We start from the raw sequence: 12,617 nt of genomic DNA, 5'->3' as shown, positions 1-12,617 counted from the left end.
ATGAAGAAATTACAGGCATAAAAAAAGCAGGAAACTTCCACCCCTTGAAACAGTGGAAAATTATACAAAGAAAGTTTATGAATCTTTTCCCTCTCACACTTGTATTTCTTGCAACTTCACACAAATTTTATAAAAACACCTGCTTTGTCTATCAAACTGGCAGCGACTGTCTCTGGACCATCATAACAGGGGGAGCATTTCTAAGAGAAAGAGGCGAAGCGTTTACATCAGCACAAAGCTATTCTGTCCAATCACATTGTTCTGATATTGATCCTCCAGAGTCACAGTGCCCCGCATCATCATAACCTGTGTCTCCCGGAGGCAGGAACAGGGTTTCCTTCTCCACCCCAGATACACCTTCACTCCTTCGCGAGTGCAGACTCCCACCTGAAAATACCAAGGGGGACACATACAGTCAGTGGATCCACTCTATGGTGATGGGCAGCAGCAGAGCAAGGCAGTGTTTACAGCAGGGGTTCTCAAACTTATTTGATCACCCCCCTTCTTTGTGTCCATTGCAGTTGACACCCCCCCACACACCACACAAGTACGTATACCGATTTACAAAAATCAACATGTAACTCTCACTAAATATGAAAAGCAGTCGGGCATTGAGTCACAAAGAGCCATCTAAGTACATAGCTCCCTGGCCGTCGAGCTCTGAAGGCAGCACTACCGCCAGCAGCAGCGGAGAAGTAAGAGTGGCAACACCATACGCTGCCATCCTTACTTCTGCGCTGCTGCTGTTGGCAGCACTGCCTTCAAAGCTGGGTCCCCGGAAAGGAGCCGCTGCTCTCTGCTCTGGCTTCTCATACTGCCCCAGAATATATTCTGTGCTCCACAGTCTGAGAACCTTTGCTCTACGGTGTGGGCTAGGAATTGTTCCCCCTTCAGTCTTCTGGCTTGGTCTAGAACAAGTTCTAATCCATCATCTCGATACATAGTCTAGAAATTAAAACCTTTGGTTTCCAGACCAGCTAACACTGTCCAGTGCCAGCTATAGCTACCTGTACATTGGTGAAAAAAATCCCAAGCACTTACCAGCCAGGAGCACTTAAGGACATCAGAACTTTCACTCTGCCCTAACAATGAAGATAAGCATCAAGTACTAAGCAATGCACATTTCATCACCACTGCACCTCCTCTGCTCATGGCACAACAGGGAGGGGAGTGGAAACTTAGGCCAAGGATAATGGGCTAAGCCCGACTTTTACAGGAAGTGTCATGGGCTCTTTAGCATTTGTGCAGCAGTAACATGACTTTGGTTTATAAGATTCTGCCCAAAAGATACACGTTCAGTAAATAGGTAGGAATCCAGTACATCAAGAGTAGGGCAGCCACACCCAAGGATTTGAACCTAGAGCTTGAGGGAATCCGAGCTATCTTGCTGGTTTGACCAGGAAGGACCACCCAGCACAGATTCTACTTTTCCTCTCTCTATTTCAGGCACTGAAGCCTCTTCTTTGAGGGAATGGAGAGATGAGAGAAGGAGAGTTTTTCTCACAGGCGTTGGGTTGGCCAGGGCTGTTCCCTTGCTGTGCACCCCACATTTCCAGCTACCCCACTCTGCAGAGACACTGTGAAGTGCAAACAGTTTTCCACTCACCTGTCTGTGCATCCCTGTCCCTGTCACTCGCCCCAGTGCCTTTTTCACCATTCTGCCCCAAGCCAGGGTCACCTTCAGGGACAGACACTTCTCTGGCATCATCGTAAACAGCCCCTGGGACATCTCCAGGCAGCGCAGGGGCATCTGACGTGAAGATGTGCAGTAATTAAGAGAATATTCACAGTGAAGACAGAAATAAACTACAAGCGGCAGATGCACCAGCTTCACTGATCCCTGGGGGATCTCTCAGCACTTAACTTCCAACTTCAGGGCATTAAGAGAAGCCCTCCTCTGGAACCCTCAGACTGGGGGATTTCACATATCACATTGATTTGATATGTTTCAGGAGCTAAATGAGAGGATCATAGAGCTCCTAGATTACAAGCGTGGGACGGGGGGGAGGTCTAGAAAGGGTGTCTGGGATCTAGTCCAGAGGGATTACTCCACAAGGCATTTGGTTACAATAATTACAAACAGAAATTACTTGGAATTGCCCAGAGCTTGTCCCTGGCTTCCTAAACTTGACATTACTTTAAAAATGACTTTTCAGTGCATTCTCCTGATAAAGTTTACCCCATAAACTGCCATCAGTCTCCAAGGCACTGACACCACTTGGAGCTGAGCCAGCTAATAAGGTTGGGACATGGGTCCTTGGGTGTAAAATCTCTATGTCCCGCCCAGCACAGCGTGTCTGACACAGATGTATATAAGCTGGGGCAGTGACCTGAGCCAAGTATAGTGTGGGCAGCTCCTGAGCAAACTGCTCCTTCAGTCCCTGCAATGGGCCTTTATTATGCCTTAGGACATCACATGCTTCCCTACCCCTGGGCCTCCACACAGCTCTTGTCATGCACCTGGTCAGCGCCCCCAGCATTACGCCAATAGACAATACTGGTGGGTGAACTTCCTGGTTTTCTTAGCAAACCACTATTGTCCCTACTGAGAAATACGGTTAGTTTTTCGTCAGGGTGACGTTGCTTCCAGGAGGCGGATTCACTGCTCACCTCGGCCGTCTGGAGTCTGGGGGACGTCGTTCAAGGCAGGCTCCTCCACGTTATCGTAATCCAACTGAGACCCCCCTGGGGAAACTCCCTCTGGAACAGCAAACACCACACTCAGCCCATGACACCAGCAGCGTCTCTATAGTGCAGGTGGCCCTTCTAACTAGAGCTGTGTATCATGGCACGTGAGAGGGGAAGTCGCAGGGGGCCATGGGGAGAAGGGCACAAGTCAGAGAACTACAGTAAAACAGGAGTCCCAGAAATAACAAGGGGCCAATCCTGTCCCTGCAGAATCCAACAGCAGCTCTTTCACGTGTTTCCGTGGGAGCAGGATCTGGGTTGTGCTGAGATAACAGGTTGGAACACGGGCACTGCCAGGCCAGAGCCGGCCTGTGTGAATCCAGCTGATCTCTGCAGACAGGTTTGAATTTTCCTGTTACGCTGGGGAGGGGGAACCTCCCCTCTGCAGGAATTAAAGCTCCTACTGGGAGGTCACTGGCCTGATCCTTTGTGAGCTCCTGCTCTCCACTGGCCTCTTAGGCAGCCCAGGGCTCAACTTGGCAGCGCTCCAGCTTCTCAGCAGAACTGGCTCATCTGCTCAGTGTCTCCTCCCCCAGCCACAGGCTAAACTCCCACAGGGCCCAAATCATGGACTCCCTTGAGAGCAGCTCGGGGAGAAATGCCGCCCCATTTATGATTAGAGATGGGGCCAGGCCCGGAAGTTCAGGTCCAGGATTTTGCTTCAGCCTGTTACAGCGACAGGTGCCAGCCCCAAAACTGAGATCCAGACCTGGGGTCAGAATCTGCAAATCCCTCTGCCCCCCAAAGTTCTGGTGGGTTCGGATCAGTGAGTTGGGCTGATCCCATCTGTAATTATAACATAGGACAATCTTCCTCTCTCTCTCGGGGACAAGAGATGAGCCCTGCTGGGCACTGACGCCTTCCACCAAAAGAGACTGACCCGTCTCCTCCAGCTCCTCACCTGGGGAGGTCACTGGGAGCTACTCCCAGGGGTGTGTGCTCAGGAGATGGTCACATGTTCCCATCCTGAGATTCTGACAGAAATCCTGTTCAATGGGATGAGACCCGACTGTGTACAATGGGAACCGTGTGTGTGTGGGGGGGGGGGTGTGGAAATGGCTGCGATTGCAGAAAGTGTGATAGAAACTCATTTCTCTGCCCAGATGTGGGTCTCTCGGCCCCTCCCCCGTTACCTTCTTCTGATCCAGGATCGTTTTCCCCCTTGCTGTCCCCGGTGTAATACTGCAGCTTCGTCACTGAGTCATCTGAATAGGAGACTGGAGAGACGAGAACCAGAAATTCATTACAGTGAGAACAGCAGAACTGCAGGACTGGGAACACATCTGGGGCCTGGAGCAGGATTTCCAGTCTCAGTCTATACCTCCTTCTACAGGACATGGTGATTCACAGCAACTCTGAGCGGTGAGAGGCTGACACAGACTCCCCAAGAGAAATCTCCATGTTATTGTGGTAAATGTGACTGAGGGGATGATACGATCTGACCTGAAAGATGCTGGGGTGAGTGAATGGCCTGTCTCTGGCTGCTGGTCCAGGGAAGTTCCACAATTGTCCTGGCCTCCTCAGCCATAGAGGGGACTCCTCCTTCTTAAGGGTAAATACCCACCTCCCCCATGAATCAGTCGATCAGCTCTCCGTGGTGTTTCCAGATTAAACCAAGAAAGGCCCAGAGCAAAGTCTGTGATTCATAAATTTGTTAGTCTCTACGGTGCCACAAGTACCCCTTTTCTTTTTGTCATTCACTGTAACCATCTTGGCAGTGATGCTGGGAGATGCCCTGAGCATGTTCCCAGAGCCCCACCACAGCACAGCCCTGGGGCAGGATGTTCCCATCAGACATTGAGACAAAATGGCACAAAGGATAAAAGGGCCAGGACTCAAAGTCATGGGGCTCTCCTGGGCTGATCTCTCTGCTCCGGGGGCAGGAGGGAGCCGACCCAGCAGACCAGTGGCTGCGGTGGGAGGGGGGCACAGAACATCCCCTGCTCCAATGCTCCAAAGAAGTTTTCAAATGATAGTTTAGCCTGCCCCAGACAGTCGCTTTCCTGACCCCTCACTGGTTACACGCCAAGGCTGCAGGACGGGCAGATGGGAAATTAACTGCCCCTAGAATTGGGACACTCAGTGTATGGTGGGAAGGAAACCCATCTCCCTCAGTCTACATGAGTAACTGCTGCTCTCACCACAGACCCAGCTCCCACAGCTAGAGCTTGGCAAAAAAACCAGATGGTTTGGTTTTCTGACCGTTCGGGAAAAAAGCAAAACATAAGATTGTTTTGAGTTGAGCCAAAAATGACTTTTTTGGGAAATTTTTGGGAAATGCAAAAGTAAAAAAAAAGTTTAATGTTGAATGAAACCATTTGGTGTTCTTTTCGACATTCGTTAATTTTTGTTTATTTGTTTTTTTCCCCGATAATATTAAAGGAAATTTCTAATGGAAAAGTAATATCCAATTGAAAAAAAACAAAATGTTTTCTTTAGAAAGTGTTGAAATGAAATGAATCATTCTGTGTGTATTTGGAACAATTGGGTGAAATCGACAAGAATTTGTGAAATGTTTCGGTGTCTCTGAATCTCCATTTTTCACCAAAACATTTTGCAATGGAGACTTGTGCCCAGCTCCAATGACAAGCTCACAGGGCGGAAGCTGCAGTGATTTAACTCTGGGTCAGGGCCTCAGATGGACAGGGCATTAGATAGCTGCCCCCTGTTAAGAGTCAGACCCACAGACCTGAGCGACTGAACATCTCCTGCTTTTTTCTCATCAGGTTATAATCAATCTCCTCGTACACGGCCTCAGAGAAGGGATCCAAGGGTCTTCTGGAGCCTGAAAACAAAGGGCAGGGTTTGCACAGGGTCATTGAAACCAGAGATGGGAAACACTATGGGATCATCCAGCCCCTCCCCATGGGCCCAGTGCGAGCCTGAACCCTACCACACATTCCCACTGCTGGAATTTAAATGAGCCAGGTGACAGTATTTCTTTCCACAACAGCACTTTGATGATGGTTCCCAGGGATAATTCTCTGTCAGGAAGCTTCCACACATTCCTCTTAAATGTTTTTTAATCTCATCTCATTATTTCTGGCTATTCCCCTTTGGAGCAGCTTAAATAATTCTTCCCCCACGCAGGTGTTTCTCTGCAAAATGGTGAGAACCTCTTTTTTTTCATCGAGTTTAAGGCCAGACGGGACCATTAGAACATCTAGTCTGACCTCCTGTATAATACAGGCCACTGCATTTCACCCAGATACCAATAGATTTGAGCCCAAAGATGCCCTTCCAGTAAAGCATTTCAGTCCTCAGGAGAATAAGCTATTGTGTGCCACAGGCAGAAAGCAGGAGCGAGTAAGGTACCACCAATGCCCAAGGGCCCCGCAGTGGCAGGGAACTGATTACTTGAGAGATGCCTTGATAATCGTGGCTGGCGATTCATGCTCCATGGTTCAGAGGAAGAGGAAAATCCCCCAAGGTCCCTTTTTACCAATCTGACCTGGGGGGAAATTCCTTCCTGACCCCAAATCTGACAATTGGTTTGACCCTGAACATGTGGAAAGACACACCAGCCAGATATCTTCGAAAGAGGTTTCTCTGTATCACCTCAGAGGACTGGTCCAGCCCATCCAGTGTCACAGCTCCCTCTGTAGCTAAAGTCTGATGCTTCAGAGGAGGGCAAGAAGCAAAACGAAGCAAAACAAAACACAAAGATGGGGGCTTCCCAGAAGTCCTTCCTGACCCCTGCAGGTGACTGGCTGAAGCCCTGAAGCATGAGATCTGATTATAGTCATTGTCTTACTGCAAAGTTGTGACTGTTACATGTATGTTGATGGCAATCCCATCTTCTATCTTCTTGCCAAGGAGCTGGTCGCTAATGTTTGTATAAAGTGTGTTATAGATGTAAAATCCCCGACAAGTGCCAGCCTTGAGTACAAGATAGTAAAATGCTCCTTTCCCACACTTCTCCTTCCTAAGATTGTCTTTTCTACTGGATCACTCTCTTCACAACTATTTACCACAGCTCTATTTTTATACACCTTTTTTCCTTGATAATATTTCCAGTTTCTCTCGGTCCCTTTTCCATGATGTCTCTCCTCATGATATTCAGATCCCCTCCCTGTGGCAGATACTGCAGCTCCAGGCAGTATCTTTGGGAATCACTGTATTAAAGCTATGAATGGTTTATGTTCTACTGCATGTCGGAGGGTTACCACAGCTCCTCCAGGAAGAAAAAACACTGAGAGTGTGTGTGTGTGTGTGGGTGGGCGGGTGGGTGATTAAGGTGAATCACTGAGATTGTAAACAACTCCAGAAAGGTAAAAACCTTCAGGGTGGTTTATACAGACTGGTTCAAACTGGGTTACCAGAGACCAAGAGACAAAGGAGGGCTTCTGATATGAAAGGCTGAGTTTAAAAAGACCCAGGGCTTTCATTTTGATTCTGCAAATGGGCAGGACCTTCTGTCCATGGGGATCTCAACACTGAATCGTTGGAGGGATGTTGGTCTACCAGGCTGCCCATGAGGAAGATGGGTGAATTCTGGTATGTTCAGAAAGTGTGGAGGAATTTTTATTGTTTTTAATATTTTCTCTGTCATACTTTTATTCTCGGAATAAGGTGTAATCTGCTGAGAGAGAGCTGGGTGGTAACTTGTAACTGCTGGCAATGCCCTGCTCATAGCCCTTGGGGAGAAAGCACAGCATGGGGGCTGGCCTGTGGGCAGACTGGTTTGCTGGGGGTATCACAGTGGAAGGCAGGGGACTGTGCGGTCTTAAAAGCCCCTGGCCGCAAGGAGATGGGACAGGGGTTTCCCACCCAGAGACAGGTGACGGCTGGAGGCCTGAGTAGGCATTCCTGGAGTGGATCACCGGAGGGTGGGGGCAGGTGGGGATACAGATGCCGTTTCTCTGAAACTGTAAAGGTCCCTAGCCAGTATCATCTCCAGATTTTATGGCTGGACTGTTCCACTGCCAGACAGTTAATGAAATAGTAAAAGAGAGAGGCGTTAACAGGCACCCTTGGCCACCCCACCCAGCCTGGTATTGCCCCTCACCCTGACACCCTGCAGCTGCCCTGCTACTGCAGAAGCATTTCACACAGTGACACCAATCAGGATCCACCTCTGCGCTGTGCCCTGGCACTTCACATCTGTGCCCCCAGGATGATTAAGACCAGGCAGAGCAGGGCCCCCAGGATAATGCAGATCACCACGGGCACCATGACTCTCCCATTGTCGGTCGGAGGGCGGCACGGGGGAGCTGGATGGAAATGAACAAGCGACAGGGAGAGATGAGTCTGTGAGAGTCGTGGGAGCCCACAAACCTGTAGCAAGGGGGAGGTGACGTGTTTGTTCCCAGGGGGATCCTCACCTCTGAGAGTCCCTGGTTGTCTCCAGCTGTCACCTCCACAGACTCCCTCACAGCAGCACAGGGCCTGTTTGTTAGTGATTTAGGGCCCAAGTCCCTTGTGCTCTGTGCAGCAATGAGGACTCTCATAACAAACCAGCACAGTGGGGCCTGTGATGTATGCAGGGGCTATGTGGGCTGGTGCCTGAGCCAGTCTGACCCCACAAAGGTTCCACCCCTCAACATCCAGGATGCTCCGGCACACAGGAGATGGGAGGGCCTGGTCTGGGATCAAAGGGGATGGGTGGGCTAAACCATCCTTTTCCCTGAATATTACAGCATGTAGCAGAAACATCTCCTGTCACTCACCTGAGCAATTCACGGCAGCATCTTCCTTATGACCACAGTTGCTCTCACCCCAGGGCCTGGCAGGACAGTCCCAGAGAGATGACTCTGTCCCTCTGCAATTCAACGTCTCCACCCAGATGGGACCAGTCCCCTCGCCGAATGCAGCCTCGCCCGGGGCAGACACAGCAGATCCACAGCCCAGTTGTTTACACACAACGTTAGCATCCGCCATGTCCCAGGAGTCATCACAAACTGTTCCCCAGGAGCCACGGTACCAAACCTCCACTCTCCCTGAGCATCTGTCCTCTCCTCCCACGACACATAACTTGTCCTGGTCTAGAAATGCAGAAACCTCACATGTTACTGGGACAACTTAGGGACCAAGAGGGAGACAGTGAGAAGCAGAGATACCTGTGCAGCTTGGAGAGTTCGGGCATTCGGCAAACAGGGTCTGAGTTGGTTTTGGTTTTTTTTCTATGGAGAGAAGAAGCTGAGGTGAATGCACTGGGTTGTGTGTGTGAGATGGAAGTAGAATTTATCTGTATTTTAACCCCCTAATTTCAGCACTGTATAAACTGAAATGTGAACTCTGGGTCATTTAATACCTCATTAATTTGCAATTCAGCTGTTAGACACATAGGCCGGCATGCACCCAGACTTATGGGGGATTCCAGTTCTGACCCAAACTGCACAGCCTGGGCCCACCTCTGATTGTTCATCCCAAAAGCATAAATAACCACAGAGCTGCCTAATGTCGGTCTCTAGGGAGAGACTTTTCTTGGCTCTCAGACTACCTTATCGCAGTGTCTAACACCGGTCTCTTTTAAGATTAATTGATTAACTTCCATGTTTGTTGTTAGTCAGACAAATGCTTGTTCCTATAAAACATCATGAAAATATATTTGTATCTTGTGTTGAGAATTTAAATCTGCCTACACTGAGATGTGAACAACAACAAAAATTCTCTCCTAACCCTTCAATTAATTGAACACATCGCGTACATGTGGGTTTGCACGCGTGCATGCAGGTAGTTTCAGAATTACCAGTACAAGAAATAGGGTCTCTTCTGCTCTGTTATCACATGAGTTTGGATCCCAGGGCTCTGACGGGCACTGCCAGAGGGAGCTGTGCTGCTCACTGCATGCAATGTGGTCCAGCCACGTGGGACCAGAACCTGCTCCATATTCAAAGTCACTTGCAATTTGCCCTCCATCCCCACAGTTCAGCTGTTTGCAGACAATTGCTGGGGTGACTCCAGACATCTGATTGGAGCAAACACTTCCCCACGTCCCATTGTAGAAAACCTCCAGCCGCCCTGCACAGTCACTGTCGCTCACCAGCCTCAGATCTGTGAACTCTAGAAGAAAATGCAGAAAAAGGGAATTTAAATCATTTGATTCTGAAATGAACTGGGGTGTGAAGAGTGAAATCCCTGCGATTGCTAATGATCTTGTGCATCATTCTGCAGGAGCAACTGCTAGAGAACCACTCCAGGAGTAAGAGACTCTTTTAGACACCACAGGCCCCTTCGAAATACAGTGGGCATCTCTGGAAGGCCACCATTTAGCAGCAGCTACATACAGATTGTAATAGATAAAAGGCCGGGAAGGATTGTGACATTGGCAGGCCAGATGCCAGCTCTTGCCCAGGCTGCAGGCCTTGGCTGAGAACTTGCAATCTTGTAGCTGGAGACCAGGTAGGGTCACCTTTGTGTTAGTTTTGCTGAAAACAGGTATTAGTCTTGTAAGAATGTATTGAGTGTTTAGACTTTATGAAATGCTGGTTAGTTGCTGCAGGCATTAATCTCACTTGTAATGTCTGTGGTCCATGCTACAAGAACATATGCAAGTTTTGCTTTATAACTGAAAATGTTTGCTCTGAACTTGTGAACTCAGGCACGGGAATGATCCCCACCGTCCATCCCCTGCATGTAGTACATGCAGAAGGTCTTATCCTATTGCTTTGAAGGCTGGAAGAGGGAAATAAAAATAATAGATGGGAAGATTTTTCATCTTTTTGGCTGTTTGAACTGTGACAGGGCTAAAGAAACCAAACTGAAGCCCGAGACCCCAAGGGGTTACCCCTGGGTCAGCGCTGAAGGACATTTAGACTTGACAGATCACTACAACTCTGTCACTCTGAGGATATAAATGGTAACTCATTTGTGTGTAGATGATTGCTTGCTTTAACCGTGTAAACAACCCTTTTATTTCTTTTTCCTCGTGAATAAACCTGTATATACTTTATTACAGGATTGGCTACAGGCATTGTCTTTGATGTAAGATCCAGGGTACGAAGTGATCTGAGTAGGTGGCTGGTCTCTTGGGATTGGAAGAAACCTGAATGTGATGTGATTTTAGGTGTAAGTGACCACTTATCATGAAGTCCAGTTTGTTTGGGTGACAATAGACTGGAGAGTCTAAGGTCTGTGACTCCATGGTAAGATAGATACAGTGATCCAGGAGTAAGTTCCCTCTGAGCTGCGTGGCCATATGGACGCACAGAAGGCTATCAAAGGCCACTTAGGCAAGCAGCCACAGGGGCCTAGACTGGAGAGGCACCCCTTCCCCAGCCCTGGAGCTGCCGCAGTGGGGAGAGGTGCCTCTCCCCCAGCCCCAGGCTGCTGCAGCAAGAGAGGCCTTGGGGGAGTCCTCTCTTCCTGCTGCAGCCCCAGGGCAGCCAGAACTACAAAGCCCTCATCCCTGGCCCCACCCCAGAGCTCGCACCCCCAGCCAGAGCCTTCACCCCGTGCACAGCCACCCTCTGCCCCAGCCCTGAGCTGCCTCCCACATTCTGAACCCTTCAGCCCCAATCCCACCACACATCACCTCTAGACTGGTACACAGAACAAAATTCATTCCACATATGGATGTAAAAATTAGAGGGAACATTGGTCCAGGAGTTCACATCTGTTGCTGGCTTGGTGAAATCTACTTATAGAACACACCAGCAGTTTGGGGTATTGCCTTGTTTCTCACCATCTACCCTGAGGTGGGCACTCAGTGCCGTGAGCCTCTCCAGACAGTGTGACAGGGATCATGAGATCAAATAGTCTGACCTTCTGTAAAACAGCTGCATAGAGCCTAATAACTTGAGTTTGACATAAGCGTAGCTTCCAGAAAGGCATCCAGTCTAGACAGGAAGACTTCAAGAGATGTAGAATGCACCATTTCCCTCGTAGTTTGTTCCGATGGTTAATCACCCTCCCTGTTAAAAACCTGGGCCTTATTTCTGATCTGAATTTGTCTGCTTTCAGCTTCTAGCCATCGACTCTTGTTCTGCCTTTCTGCATTAGTTTAAAGAGCCCTTTAGGAAGTGGTATGTTCTCCTTGTGAAGAGACTTATGCCATGTAATCAAGTTACCTCTTGGTCGTTTTCATAAGCTAAACAGATTCAGCATCTGAAATCTCTCACTGTAAGGCTTTTATTCATCAGATCACTTTTGTGGCTCTTCTCTGCTCCAATTTTTGTGGACATAAGAACTGGACACAAAGTATTCCAGTATCTGTCTCACCAGCATCATGTACAGCAGTAAAATTTAGTCCCCACTCCTACTCACTATTCCCCTGTTTATACATCCAAGGTTCGCATTAGCCCGTTTTGCCACACATGGCACTGGGAGCTCATGTTCAGTTATTTCTCCACTAGGACCCTACATCCTTTTCAGTCACTGCTTTCCATTATATCATCTCCTTTAGATACCTGAGATGCAGCCTTCTAGCATTCTAAGGGAAATCTTGCAATATCTCCAACGCCTCTGGGTGGGAGCTGAGGACTTTCTAATGGTGACCCTGGTAGGTAGTTACACAAGGGAAAGGGAGGAAGAGACAGTCAATGAGAGTGTCATTCTCAGCAATCTCCTTAAACATCTGCCCCCTCCATTTAATCCCCTGGTCACCAGGCTCACGTGAGCATTCCCAGAACAGACCTGAGCAGAGAACTCCCGCGTCCTCTTTGTGTCTGCAGTTGTGCTGGCCCCAGCCCCCGGAAGGACACGCCCAGAGATCGGATTCCTTCCCAGAGCAGTTCACATCGTCCAGCCAGATCTGCCCGGATCCTTGCCCATAACGAGCAGAGACAGTTGCACTGATGGCACGTCCACATCCCAGTTGTTTGCAAACGACATCGGAGTCTGACAGATCCCAGGAATCATCACAGATTGTCCCCCTGCTGCCATTGTAATAAATCTCCACTCTCCCGGCACAGCGACCTGTCCCATTCACCAGTCTGATCTGCCGGCTACCTGCGGGGATAGATCCCAGCTGTTAATATGTATTTTCC

The 12,617-nt window shown here is 49.0% G+C and overlaps 1 pseudogene; it reads right to left on the bottom strand.

The window, feature by feature from the left end:
* Window positions 1-238: 238 nt before the first annotated feature.
* LOC144268801 (antigen WC1.1-like) overlaps window positions 239-12,617 on the bottom strand; it is a 38,510-nt pseudogene continuing 26,131 nt past the window's right edge.

The sequence above is a fragment of the Eretmochelys imbricata genome, chromosome 1 (genome assembly GCF_965152235.1).
Source record: "Eretmochelys imbricata isolate rEreImb1 chromosome 1, rEreImb1.hap1, whole genome shotgun sequence".
In the NCBI taxonomy this organism is placed as follows: domain Eukaryota; kingdom Metazoa; phylum Chordata; order Testudines; family Cheloniidae; genus Eretmochelys; species Eretmochelys imbricata.
Note: the sequence above shows the minus strand (reverse complement) of the source record. Positions and strands in the feature narration are given on the sequence as shown.